At 29.1% G+C, this 13,078-nt stretch overlaps 1 protein-coding gene across 2 annotated transcripts in view; it reads left to right on the top strand.

Annotated features, from left to right (window-relative positions):
- Positions 1 to 13,078, top strand: part of LOC115882344 (hemicentin-1-like) — a 176,990-nt gene that overhangs the window by 90,145 nt on the left and 73,767 nt on the right. For both annotated transcript variants that reach the window (XM_030900367.1, XM_030900368.1), the window contains exon 2: positions 9,258 to 9,292. The gene's annotated coding sequence lies outside the window, so the exon portion shown is untranslated. The remainder of the gene's footprint in view (positions 1 to 9,257; positions 9,293 to 13,078) is intronic.

The following is a 13,078-nucleotide window of genomic DNA, read 5'->3' as shown; positions in this document are numbered from 1 at the left end:
CTATCGACATATTCACCAGAGACGTGCATATGAGTTATCACGGGAATATTTTTCTAAAAAAAAACAGGTACGCCACTGAATTTCTTTCTCATGTTAGCAAAATAGTGTAAGCCGTTTAATGCCAGTTAAAAGTTGTCTCTTGATATTTTGTCGATATCGGCCTCATTGATGAGATAAACGCAATTTTATTAATTTGCTTTGAGCCAAGTCTAATAACAACCTTTAAAAAAATTAAAATCATTATCTTGGGAAAGTCTTAAATAGTACTCATTGATTCCTTATCAAAAAATATGATAAAAATTTCCTATAAACATGGGTATGAAAATGCATAGTTTTAAAATGACAGAATGTTAAAACTTTTTAAAATTAGGTTGTGAAAAAGAAATTATATTAAATTCCATAATTTTTTATTTGAATTTGCAATTAATAATAATCTGATTTATTATTAAATTGTAAAATAAATAACATATTAATTTTATTTTGATTTTAATTTAATTAATTGTGGTTACTAAAATTACGCTTATCTCATCAAGGACATCGAAATCGAGAAAGTAATAAGACACAACTTTTAACTGGCATTAAACGGCCTATACAATTTTACTATCAAAAGAAAAAAAGTCAGTGGCGCACTTTTTTTTTGAAAAATATTCCAGTGATAACCCATATGCACGTCCATGATGAATCTATCGACAGTTTTTTAGCATTAAAATATGTTTACCGTCAAAATTTCATTCGAATCACTAATAAGATTTGGAAGAAAATTATAATAAATCGAAAAAAAATGAAGACTAACACTTTGTAGCTACTAAACGAAGCAGAATCGTTACGTGAGGAATCTCCCCCACGAGAGATGGCACATGTTTTTAAAACACCCTGTATATTTGATAAAATTCAATTTTATTTGTTTGTACCCCAAAAAATTGGAGAGATTTCTGATAAGAGATGTTCTCTCAAACCATTTTAACTTATATCGAGATATAAGAAAATTTTGCACGACTGTCCCCTGAGAATATATCCTACTCCCTATTGAAAGTAAACTTTTTGTCGCCTATACGGTGTCTCTGTTATAATTAGGTTATCTATACATTCTTTTTTTTTCATTTATTTTTTTAAATTTCTGTATTATATCTCTGAGAATTAAAAAAAAGTTATAAAAACTTTTATTATTAAATCTCGTACTAATAATATTTATTTAAGCATGTATGCATAAGTGGTGCTTCAGTTGACTTAGAATGGATTGCTAGAACTAACAGAAATATGTATCTTTTTCGCAATAGAAAACTTCGATATTTGAGAGCCAATATTTTCAAGACAAATATATCCGATGCTTTGTATAGTAAATAAAAATATAAAATATAATAAATACCGTATGATCGAAAAAAAACGGCGGCCAGTTGGCTTGGAAATGAACATCGTTGACATTCCCCATATAATTTTACATATAAAATGACAGCGATCTTCATTTCATAGCCATCGCTGACGCCGTTTTTATTCGATCATACGGTATATTCTTTGTTATATTACAAAATATACTGACAACAAATGCGAAAAACTTTAGGGGGTGATTCCTTGTTCAAAATAAAGGGTAGTTTGCTTTATAAACGTTGGGTCAAAAGTCAACCATTAGGGAGATATCGCGGTACAAAGATGGCGAAAAAATAATGTTTTTATTTTTTATCTTGAAAACGAAAAGAGATAGACTAATGAAATTTTATGGAAGTATTACTGTTATGAAAATACACTTTCAGGTAATTTTTTTATTTTTTTAAATTGAGTGGAAGGGGTTGAAATAAACTACCCCTATCATTCTTGTTAACGAAATTTAAAGAAAAATCTTATCAAACACATGCAAATGCTTTAATTTGGATAGTTTAGTTTGTTTAGAAACTTTTTTATCTCTTGTATTTTTTTGATAAAACTCACCGATTGGAAATTAAAAAATAAAATGTAAAGCATTACATGTAAGGACAAAAAACATTTTTAGATTAAGAATCTAGTGATAATAACGATAATAATAATCATCTAGATAATAACGTATTGCAGTAGAGTAATGTCAAATAAAATAATATTAGGAACATCCTAAAAAGTAACAGCGGCCGACTAGATTTTTTCCTAAAAAAAATACAGCAGCCCACTAGATTCTTTATCAGACAATGTTTTTTGTCCTGACATGTGATGCTTTACATTTTATTTTTTAATTTCAAATCGGTGAGTTTTGTCAAAAAAATACAAGAGATAAAAAAGTTTCTAAACAAACTAAACTATCCAAATTAATTATTTTGCATGTGTTTGATAAGAGTTTTCTTTAAATTTCGTTAACAAGAATGATAGGGGTAGTTTATTTCAACCCCTTCCACTCATTTTAAAAAAATAAAAAAATTACCTGAAAGTGTATTTTCATAACAGTAATACTTCCATAAAATTTCATTAGTCTATCTCTTTTCGTTTTCAAGATAAAAAATAAAAACATTATTTTTCCGCCATCTTTGTACCGCGATATCTCCCTAATGGTTGACTTTTGACCCAACGTTTATGAAGCAAACTACCCTTTATTTTGAACAAGGAATCACCCCTGAAGTTTTTCGCATTTGTTTTGAAACGCCCTGTATATTTTACTGTTTAATTTTAATATCTGATTTATAAAAAGTGTTTTTTCTTATCTTCTGCTTATGTAAAATCCATCATTTTTTAAGTTCGTGTGTTACTTTCTGTGATTGGAAAATTTATCAGCTAGCCTTAATGATAAAATAACCACCGAGCCCGGCAATTTTATAGTGGAAAAATCTATTTTCTAAAACGTGAAATTGATTAAATTGGCCTTCCTATCCTGGAGAGAAAATACTCTTTTTATAGATTCTAACGTATTCCATACTGAATCCTCAACCGTAAAATTAGATCCGTAAAAAATCAATTCAATTTTAAATATTAGAACAAACGGCGAACCTTTCAATTCACACCATCATTCTTTATTATCCTAATCAATTTATTTATCGCATTTTCGTCCAAACGATTTAAACAACATTTGTTTTACAGTAAAACATGTTTTGTGGATATCTACAATTTAATTAAAAGGTGGGGATTAAGAAAGTTTTATCCATTTTATCCCTATAAGTACAGTAAAAAAATTTGATAATGGTTGAAAATTTGCCTACAGCAAAAACCGTAATTGCAAGGCCACAACAGCTTATATTTTTATGTTCTACACCCTTTAGTTAATAAATAACAATAGTTAATGAAATCAGAAATGCACAATTTTTTTGGTATTTTTAACACATATTCAAAGGCCTTAGAAATATAGTAAACATAGTCAGAAAATTATTAAAATTTCAGCATTTATAAGAAATTATATGTAGATTTATATCATATACACTTATAAAGGTTTAGGTTCCTTGGCTATGTGAGAAAATTAATTTTTTGGACCCTCGTTTTTCAGTTATTTTTAATGAAGAATTATTAAACGTCGCTTACCGTCTATTACTGTTCTCATAAGATCACAATGGCTTATATTTTCTTATTCTACCCTTTTAAATATAAAATAGCAACAACTTTAACAAAATCGGTAAAATGATGAAAATCGCCAATTTTCATTTTTTACACATATTCAAAGAGCTTAGAAACATAGTAAACGTAGTAATACAATTATGAAAATTACAGTATTTATAGAAAATTTTATGTAGATTCATAGTGCATAATGATTTAAAGACTTAAGTGTTTTGATTTTGTTAGAAAATGGATCTTTTGAAACCCCCCGAAATTTTATTTACTTTTAGAAAACATAAACATATTAGGGTTTAAATGCTTAAACCCTAATATGGTTTTTATTAGGAAATTGAATATAACATAAACATTTTCGCAAATTTTTCGATTCTCTTTCACAATAAGGCGATATCTCAATATCAGCAAAGATCTCTAGATACCTGAATACATGCATAAGCATACTATAAACTGCACTTGTGCTATCTTTTTACATATCCTGTGTCACGTATATATAAATATTACGAGTCACATTTTGCCAACTCTAACTCTATCGCTACACAATACGTCAAAAATAGAAAAGCGCAAAAAATGCTATCGTGGCGTTGCATATATGATCGCTCTAGTACACAAACTAAGCTGCTTTAAACATGATTTAAAAAATCCGAATGGAGATTACTCGTATTCAGTTTTTTGAACACCTGTTCATTCGTATTCTAATGTTTTTCAAGAATTTTGTATAAAATTTCATAACATTTTTTTTGACAGATATTTTTTGGTCTGACATATAAATAACCCATCTTGATTGTTCTATTTTTAATTAAAAAACAACGGCTCGCGATAAGCATAATAAATCTTGCAAAAAAACTAAGTTGGGCTGCGGGAATCAATATTTATTTTTAATATTTTTGTCGGGATAAAAAAAGGGTTGGTTATATATTAAAAATTAAACCACTCCATATTCTTATTTATGTGGAGGTTATATTGTTTATTTGTGGGAAAAACTCATTAAACTTTTCGATTTCTTTGAAAACTGAGGTGACCCGCCTATTTAAAATAAAGACATTATTTCTTTAAATTCAAAACATTCAGTTTTAAGACACTCTGTATACATAAATAATTATTGATTTTTTAAATATTTTCTCAAACTAGGGAAAGGGAAATCACACAACGAACAGAGATACTGGCTATTAGGTAATAGATTTTAGACTACCGTTCGAGACGCACTGATATTATTTTGGTATGTAAGTTTTGAATATTGGAACAAAGGGTGTTATTAAAGGTAAAGTAAATATTTTTTATTATTTAACTACTCTTAACTAAAGCATATATTTTATTTCCCCTATTCTGTGCTAAAGTTTTTTCTTATTTATTTGATCTTGCAAAGGTATCATATAACAGGTGTATGTATTTAATGGATTCGATTTATGCTGTGATTAATTTCTAGTTTAAAATTAAATCTAAATATAAACGTTTACTGCCCATTCGTGCCGATGTTTTTGAAAAAGAAACAAAAACATTCTATAACAAATCCTACAATTTTCAAGATTTTTGAACTACGTATATGACGTTTAACTCTCTATAAACCTATGTGCGTAAAATATTACAGAACCGTGTTTAGGGTTGGAAATAAATCATTACCATTAATGGCTTCTGAAAAAAAATGTAATATTATATCTCAATATAACCCTTCAAACGGGTCCCCAAAAAACCTAAAAAATATAAACGAATTTCTCGTCAACTACGTTGTCGGCTAATCATTAATCACAATTCATCCATGTTCCACAACTTGGTTGAATAAAGATACTTTTAAATAAAAATTTTCTAGTAGCTTTTTACTTCCCTAACCGCCGAGTTCAATGAAATGGCCAAAAAATTTCAATACATAATTTATTGCTGATTATTACTGTTCATTGATTTATAAGATATCGTGTTGATTTTTTATTTAAAGTTAGCGGTTATAATATATGTTCTAATCGCAATCAATCAAAAGCCATGGCAACCATTCGAAATAAATTATTAAGGTTCGAGCTCGAAGGAAACTTACCATAAATCAATCATGGTCTTATTGTCAATTGTTAGACCCAGAAATTATGTTTTCTAGGTCAACAACTTACATAATTAGCGCCGTTTTGCGTAATAAGTTCTTCCGCTAAATATTAACAAACGCCCCACACTAGCTAAGTAATTTATCTATGAGTAACCGAAGCACAAAGGACAAGCTTATCCCTTGCAGGGTCAGTAAGACTAGCCGGGTCCGAAATATTATGTGCGTGATTAAATTAGGCAGCAGTAATTTTCTAAAATTATTTGTTTGTTTGACATTTGTTAGTTGCTACAACAAATTCTCGGATGATCAAACTTTACTATTAAATTGTAGTTATCGAAGCTTTAAAAACTCTATTTTCAAGAAGCACACTAAAGTGTTCCTGCAATTTACAATATTTTTACTAATGTATACTATTTCTCAAACATTTTTGTCAAAATCTATGACTTGACACAATACATATGAAAAAAAAATCGAAAAATTGTCCATTTTTACTATTTTTAAAAGTCTCTTAGAAAGTTAATAAACACCGTCAAAAAAATTTTGAAAATTTTAGTGATTATTGGTATTAATTTTAAGTAATGTAGTTTTAGAAAATATAATAATATTAGGACATAAATACTGTGGTTTTATCAGAGAATTTATTTTACAAACCCTTGATTTTAGCAAATTTTTATGATAGTTAAACCCTTGTTTTGTTCTTAGGAGTACAGTAGCAAATTCACAATCACAATGGTTGAAATTTTGCCTACATCAAGAACGGTAAACGTAAGACCACAATGGCCTATATTTTCGTGTTCTACGTCTTCTAATAAGTTAATAACAGTAAATTAATAATCTTACATATAATTATCAAAACTATACAGGGTGAGTCTTAAATAAGTACAAACATTTTCAGTGCTGGTAGATCTCGATAAAAGAAACATATTTTGTCTTCACCATTTTTCAAATAAATCCAAAATAACCGAGATATCACTTTGAAAATTTCCAAAAAAAAAATATTTTTTTGCTAAAATTTTGAAAACCACTGGATCTTTTCTGGATTTTCTTTCTTGTAAATTTAATCTACTACCTATGTTGTCATATTATCAATAAATTATGTTTTTTAAATAAAAACTAAAAAAAAAATACCAATTTTCAAATTTTTTTTTCGCAAAAAAATCGTATTTCTGGGGTCAAAATATAGTACCCCTAAAAATATTTGCACTTATTTAAGACTCACCCTGTATATATCGAAAAAATAATAAAAATGATTCATTTTATTCAAAATAATAAAGTCAATAAACTATAATATTTTCAGAATGTACATAAAAATTGCTGCAATCTGGCTATTTTTAAAACTCTTGAGCTATGTTTACTATTTTTCCAACTACTTTAAAAACGTGGCTGTCAAAAAAGATTTTGTAATCAATTACCAATATTAAAAATTAAACATTCACAATATATGACGATGCCGGACCAGAGTAATTATAATTCATCGCCATGCCATAAATAAAAAGCCACTTTATAATATCCATTTTCATGTCGAAAAAAAATCCACACCGTTAGACAGTCTTAATATTGGTTTTGAAATATGAGAGCAATAAATCGCATGGAGGTAATGCATAAAAGTCATAAGTTTGAGCTGGTAACAAATACAGGAACAAAAAACCTAAAAGGACTCTGGAGAGCTCCTTTATTTAGTTTCGGAAAGGGAAAATAAAAATAAAATGTACAGTTTTAAAATTATATACAAGAAGTTATTGTAATCTCACACTTAAAAATTTGTTAGGAGGTGTCTATTAATTACGTAAGACGCGTTTTTGGTGATTTTTTGACCCCTATTTTCCCACTGGGGAGATGTCGTGAGATTTGTGTTGACCCCCTCACCCAATCTCACGTAACATCTTTCCAAAATTTTTATTTAGTGGATAAATGCGTTGATTTATGTAAAATGCTCTATTTGTTTTATTATTTTTATTAAGACTAATAAAGACTAGTATTTCAGACTGTTTAGATCTTAATTTAGAATCACAGAGATAACATTAAATAGTACTTAATTGGGAACTACTAAAATTGATAGGGAGCATTATTCATTTTAATTCAGTCCATGGAGACTTGTGCACGATGTCAAGAGTGGTTCTTGATATCTGCTGATAACCAGTAAAACATCTGCTCCTTTACCTTTGCTCTGATTTAGCACTAGCTTCTACGTCCCACTAGTCAACTCACAACCAACGCAATCAAAACACGCATACAGCGTATTTTGATTGCTATTACCGACAGCTGTAAATAAATATAAACTAAAAACAGCTTAAAAAATATAAAAAGGGGGACACGGCAAGACTCTTTTGGCTGGTTCTTGGAAAACCGTTTATAAAATAAGGCGACAGATTTTGTGGCGACACAATTGTGTCAGATTTTGACATATTTTAGTCTAGAAATGTTTCTGTGAATGAAACATGTCTTCAAACTCGAAAGTAATCTGATTTTCTCATATTTTTACATTAATTTTTGTCCCAAAAAATTACGTGATATTTGCCGAAACCCCTCTCTGCTCCGCGTTAAAATTAGGGAGATTCAGCTTGACTCCTCCCCCCCCCCTTTGATACCGTCGCTAACTAATGGACTCCCCCTTATAATCTCACACTTCCAGATTTGTTATGTGAAAATAGAACTTATTTTTTTTTCTCTAAACCAATCGTGTGACCGCAAAAACTGTTAAAATAACCGAATTTTCCGTCAGAAATTCTCTTCGTTCCAACTCCCAAGATTATAATTTTCCAGCTACGTCCATTTTCCAAATGAAATTGATTAATCCTCTGTAGATGCATTTGAGCGATGCAATTGCTGCTGAAATTTGACATTAAAATTTTTCTCATGATTTAACACTTTCAAGCGGTCCAATTTCAAACAGTATAATTTTACAATGACTGCTCAGATCAATATTCTTGGATATTCACTAAACTAGAAGAGAACTAATAGTACATTTTCACACCTAATAGCATTGTAAGTGTTGATTTCAAGTAGAGTTTCGTTTTACCGAGATATTTTAGTACAAATTTAAACCACAATTTCCTGTCACTGTCATTGCAGAGAAGTTGATTCTGAGGAAAATAAAGTTTACCAATTAAAATCAAAAGTATTAGTAATTCGGAATGGTACTATTACCAAACTTTAATCCATGATTGAGCTTTTATGGAAAGATTGACGCTGTCGGAGTCATTTGGGAGTCTAATTACTCCACTTCAGTGCTCTGTTAGAAGTAAAAAAACTCTTGCTTGTTGGTCATAACAGCCAAAATAAAAATTACAGCGCTTTTTTATGTATTGCTAGAGCCTTGAAGACATAGTAAACAGAGACCGAAACATTGCCAAGAAATTTATATTTGAGATTATTTTGTCCTTGACTACCTTAACTACAAGTTCAACCCTCAGAAATTTAAAAAGTACAATAAATCAAAATTTTAAAAAATCCATGAAAGCGCCACCTATCCTTGTTCTTCTTTTGAAGATTTTGCGTCAATGGATCTTGCGGATAATAACGTGATTCTTCCCCGGCATTGCAAATAATTCAATATGACTTTCGAATGCAATAATGGGATTTTTTCACAAATAAGATCGGATTTGGATTCTACACCTTCAAATATACTAATTAGCTTATTTAATGACGGTGTTTTTCCCATGTATCCTTCAAATATTTGACATACATCACATATATCTTCAAAAAAATCATCTAATGTATATTTTTGTTACAGGAATAACTATGGGAGTTTCCTACATCATTTAATAGGTATGTAAAACATCTGATGAGGCAAGTAGCTAAACTATAAATAAACATAGCGTTGATTGTATATATTGGGTCCAAATAAGTCATTATATATTTGATTAGTTTATATTTTAATACATATATCTGTTATTAGATATATTTGTCGTCAGAATTTTATAAACTAACTTTTAAAAAATACTTTTTTTATGGGTATTAGGTATGAAATTTTGATAGAGACATTGCTCATTGAATAAATAATAACATTATCATTATATTTATCAGTTACTAAATTAAGTGTATGTGGATGCCGTATTTCTGTAATTATGAATGAACACAAGCGTACAAGTTAGAGATTTTGAAGTCACTTCAGATGCAGCAGAGAACACGACCCAAGTTATGAATTCTCAATTAAATTTTGCCTGTAAACTTGGAGAAGATTTTGACTTTGACGAAACTAAGGTATAGAAGCGGAAAAGCAAACCCTTTCTGAACAAAACATCTATTTTGGAGAACAATGTGTATGTATATGTTGGTTTAAAACTCAAAATAACATGCAAAATAGTTATTTTTTAGAATAAAAATATAAGAGTCCGTCGTTTTACGCGGAGGTTACATTCCTTAACAAACTATACATATCTTTATGGTATTGTTGATTTGTTCCCGTATTGACTTATATACATATAAACGGTTCCTATCTAATATAGAATTAACAAAACCGCGTATAAATATACCACGTAAAACCAGACATTCCTGTATTGTTCAAAAAAATCTTTTATCTAAAATAATAAGCCCAATTCAAAGTCCGATTATTTTGGGTATAACACACTTCAAAAAAAATGACACACGATCAACTGAAAGCATTTTTCACGTACATAATACCTGTAAATTAAAAACGTCCCAAAAGTAAATTTATAATACTGGATAGGAGGAGGCGTAAACAGAAAATATGGCACGCACATTCCTTAATCCGGAGATTCGACACAAATTACATTAGCTTGACGTTTTGCAAGCTTTTATTGCTTAGAAAATGATGTTTGTGTGGTATTAAAAACATTCATTTTGTGAAAGAACCCTTCTTCAAAGAATATTAGAGCACATGTTCACCACATCAGAATTAATGTTTCGGGATCAACGTATAATACTTCTGCTCGAGACGTGCAAATAAAAGCGCTTATTATGTTGTTATTATTTTTAGAAATAAACGTATATTATATATTTTTTCTTTTAGTCAATTAATTTTACTTTATTAAAAAAATGTTTAAATAGACAGAATTATATTGTATTAACTGGTAAACTAAGCAGCATGTAAGAAAATAAAATGCCCGTCAAATTAAATACCACAGCGATTTTTTTACTCATTTTCAACGAGTTGTAACTTTGAAAAAAATGGACCAATTTTGTTGATTTTTTTAGCATATTAAAGATCGTTTTTCGTAGATTGATCTGATTTTTCTAAATTTTGTATGAGATTTAGTTTTCTATGATATACAGGGTGTGAAAAAAAAGAATGTAATTTTTGTGTTGCTGCCATTTTGCTAAAAAACAAAATTTAACTAGAATTATAAGTTCTGGGTATAGCTAAGACTAATATCTCGGGACGTATTTGGAATTTTTGCGATAACTCATCGGGAATAAAAGATAATCAACTTTTACTCTAACTTGTATTTTTTTCACCTTTCTTAAGAGATATGCTAACAAAACTGAAATTAATTTTAAAATTGGATATTCGTTACTTTTACAATGTGAAATTAAAAAAAAATGATTTGACTAACGCAGTTTAATACAGGATTTATTAAAAAATACGACCAGCGAAAAAGTAAAATTATTTTTTTAATATTCTGAACTTAACAGCCCATAAGGTTAATATAAAAGCTCGACACGTATTTGATATTTTTGTAAAAACTCTTTTGTGTCTAAAAAATCTGTGTTTAGCTGCAACTTAGTAATTTTTTTTTTAATTTCACATTGTAAAAAGTAACGAATATCCTACAATTTTAAAGTTAATTTCAGTTTTTATTAGCATATCTCTTAAGAAAAGGTAGAAAAATACAAGTTAGGTAAAAAATTGATTATCTTTATTCCAGGTGAGTTATTGTAAAAATTCCAAATACGTCCCGAGATATTAGTCTTAGTTATACCCAGAACTTATAATTCTAGTTAAATTTTGTTTTTTGGCAAAATGGCACCAACACAAAAATTACATTCCTTTTTTTCACACCCTGTATATCATAGAAAACTAAATCTCATACAAAATTTAGAAAAATCAGATCAATTTATGAAAACCGATCTTTAATATGCTAAAAAAATCAACAAAAATTGGTCCATTTTTTCAAAGTTACAACTTGTTGAAAATGAGTAAAAAATCGCTGTGGTATTTAATTTGACGGGCAGTTTAGTTCACCAAACTTTAATTAGGTGGTACTACACATATAAATAAAAAAAAGTTCCTGTGAACATATTCCCTAAGCTCTAACAGCACTCACTAGAAATATATCTTGAAAATTTATAGAACTTATCTATATTGTTAATTGTTTTGACTGATCTTCTTATACTTCATTTAAGTTCCTACTAGTTGCCTATCAAAAAATCTAATAATTTCGCTAATACTAAAATCGTAAACCTATGTATCTTGAAACCTGTTCAGGGTTTCGAACTTCACCAAAAGTATCTTTGTTACATAAAAAAAGTTTCTGATGTCATATGTTTAAATTACATCCAAATCAAAATTACCGTTTCTGAACAGTTACGGATTTTTGCAGTATCGCCATTCGCCATTCCTTTGACATTAAGTTGTGTGCAGGAGTACGAAACTTGGAGGAAAATGGTTTGTTTACCAGTGTTTTTAAAAAGAATCTAAATATATTATTTTTATCTATCCTCTCAAGAGTTGTAACTTCCTCAGGGCATATGTTTATAGGAACTTTTTCTTTTATTTTTATCTGTATCTTCAAAAAAAGACGTTTTTTCGCCACTAGAAGAAAATCTACAAGATAAATTAGTTTTTTTTTTGTTAAAACCGCTACGTTGATCCAACGGAGACCAATTTGTTCAGCTATATTTTACTAATGAAACAAATTTGCCTAACGAACAAAGTAGTATATTGCTTTATTAGGAGTAAAAATGATACTTTTTGTGACAAACGTTTGACATTACAGGCGACGCATAAAAAGTAATTTTTACTCCAAATAGAACATGCTATTTTTATTTAAAACGTCTCAAATCATTTTTAAACGTTCCAAATAATATAAAAATATTTAAAACTGATACCTTGTAAGTAACTAAGTAACTACATATCGAGAAACTATGGATGCTCTCGTTGAATTTGACACTATGTCAGTTTGATAATATATTTTCATACTTTTATGCCTGGGCGTTAAAATGACTTTTTTATATTGTCAGTTACGTCGCAAAAATTGACACTTTTGACGCTTGAAAAAAAAGCATTTTTTGGCGGTTATCCCTTGTAACTATATTAATTTCTAGATATTTTTGTAGTGACGAAAAACCGAGACGTATTTTATAAACGAATGAATCGACTGGAAAGGTATTTTTATCTGTAGAATCACCCACTAAAGTTTGGTACACACTATTTTATACCTTGTATAATATGAACATTTTTTCAGCGAATGCAGAACGAGTAATCGCGAATCCTGATGACCTCGTTAGGATTTTAGAACAAACTCATCAGATTATTGTAATTTTATCGGTCTTTGATTAGTGTACATAATTTTGGTTTAACCTGAAGTCATAAAGTAAAGATAAAGCTAATAAATGCAAAGTGTTGGATGCAACTGAACGAAGCACAATTGA

Source organism: Sitophilus oryzae, unplaced genomic scaffold (genome assembly GCF_002938485.1).
Source record: "Sitophilus oryzae breed Bouriz unplaced genomic scaffold, Soryzae_2.0 scaffold_177_pilon_pilon, whole genome shotgun sequence".
NCBI lineage: Eukaryota > Metazoa > Arthropoda > Insecta > Coleoptera > Curculionidae > Sitophilus > Sitophilus oryzae.
Note: the sequence above shows the minus strand (reverse complement) of the source record. Positions and strands in the feature narration are given on the sequence as shown.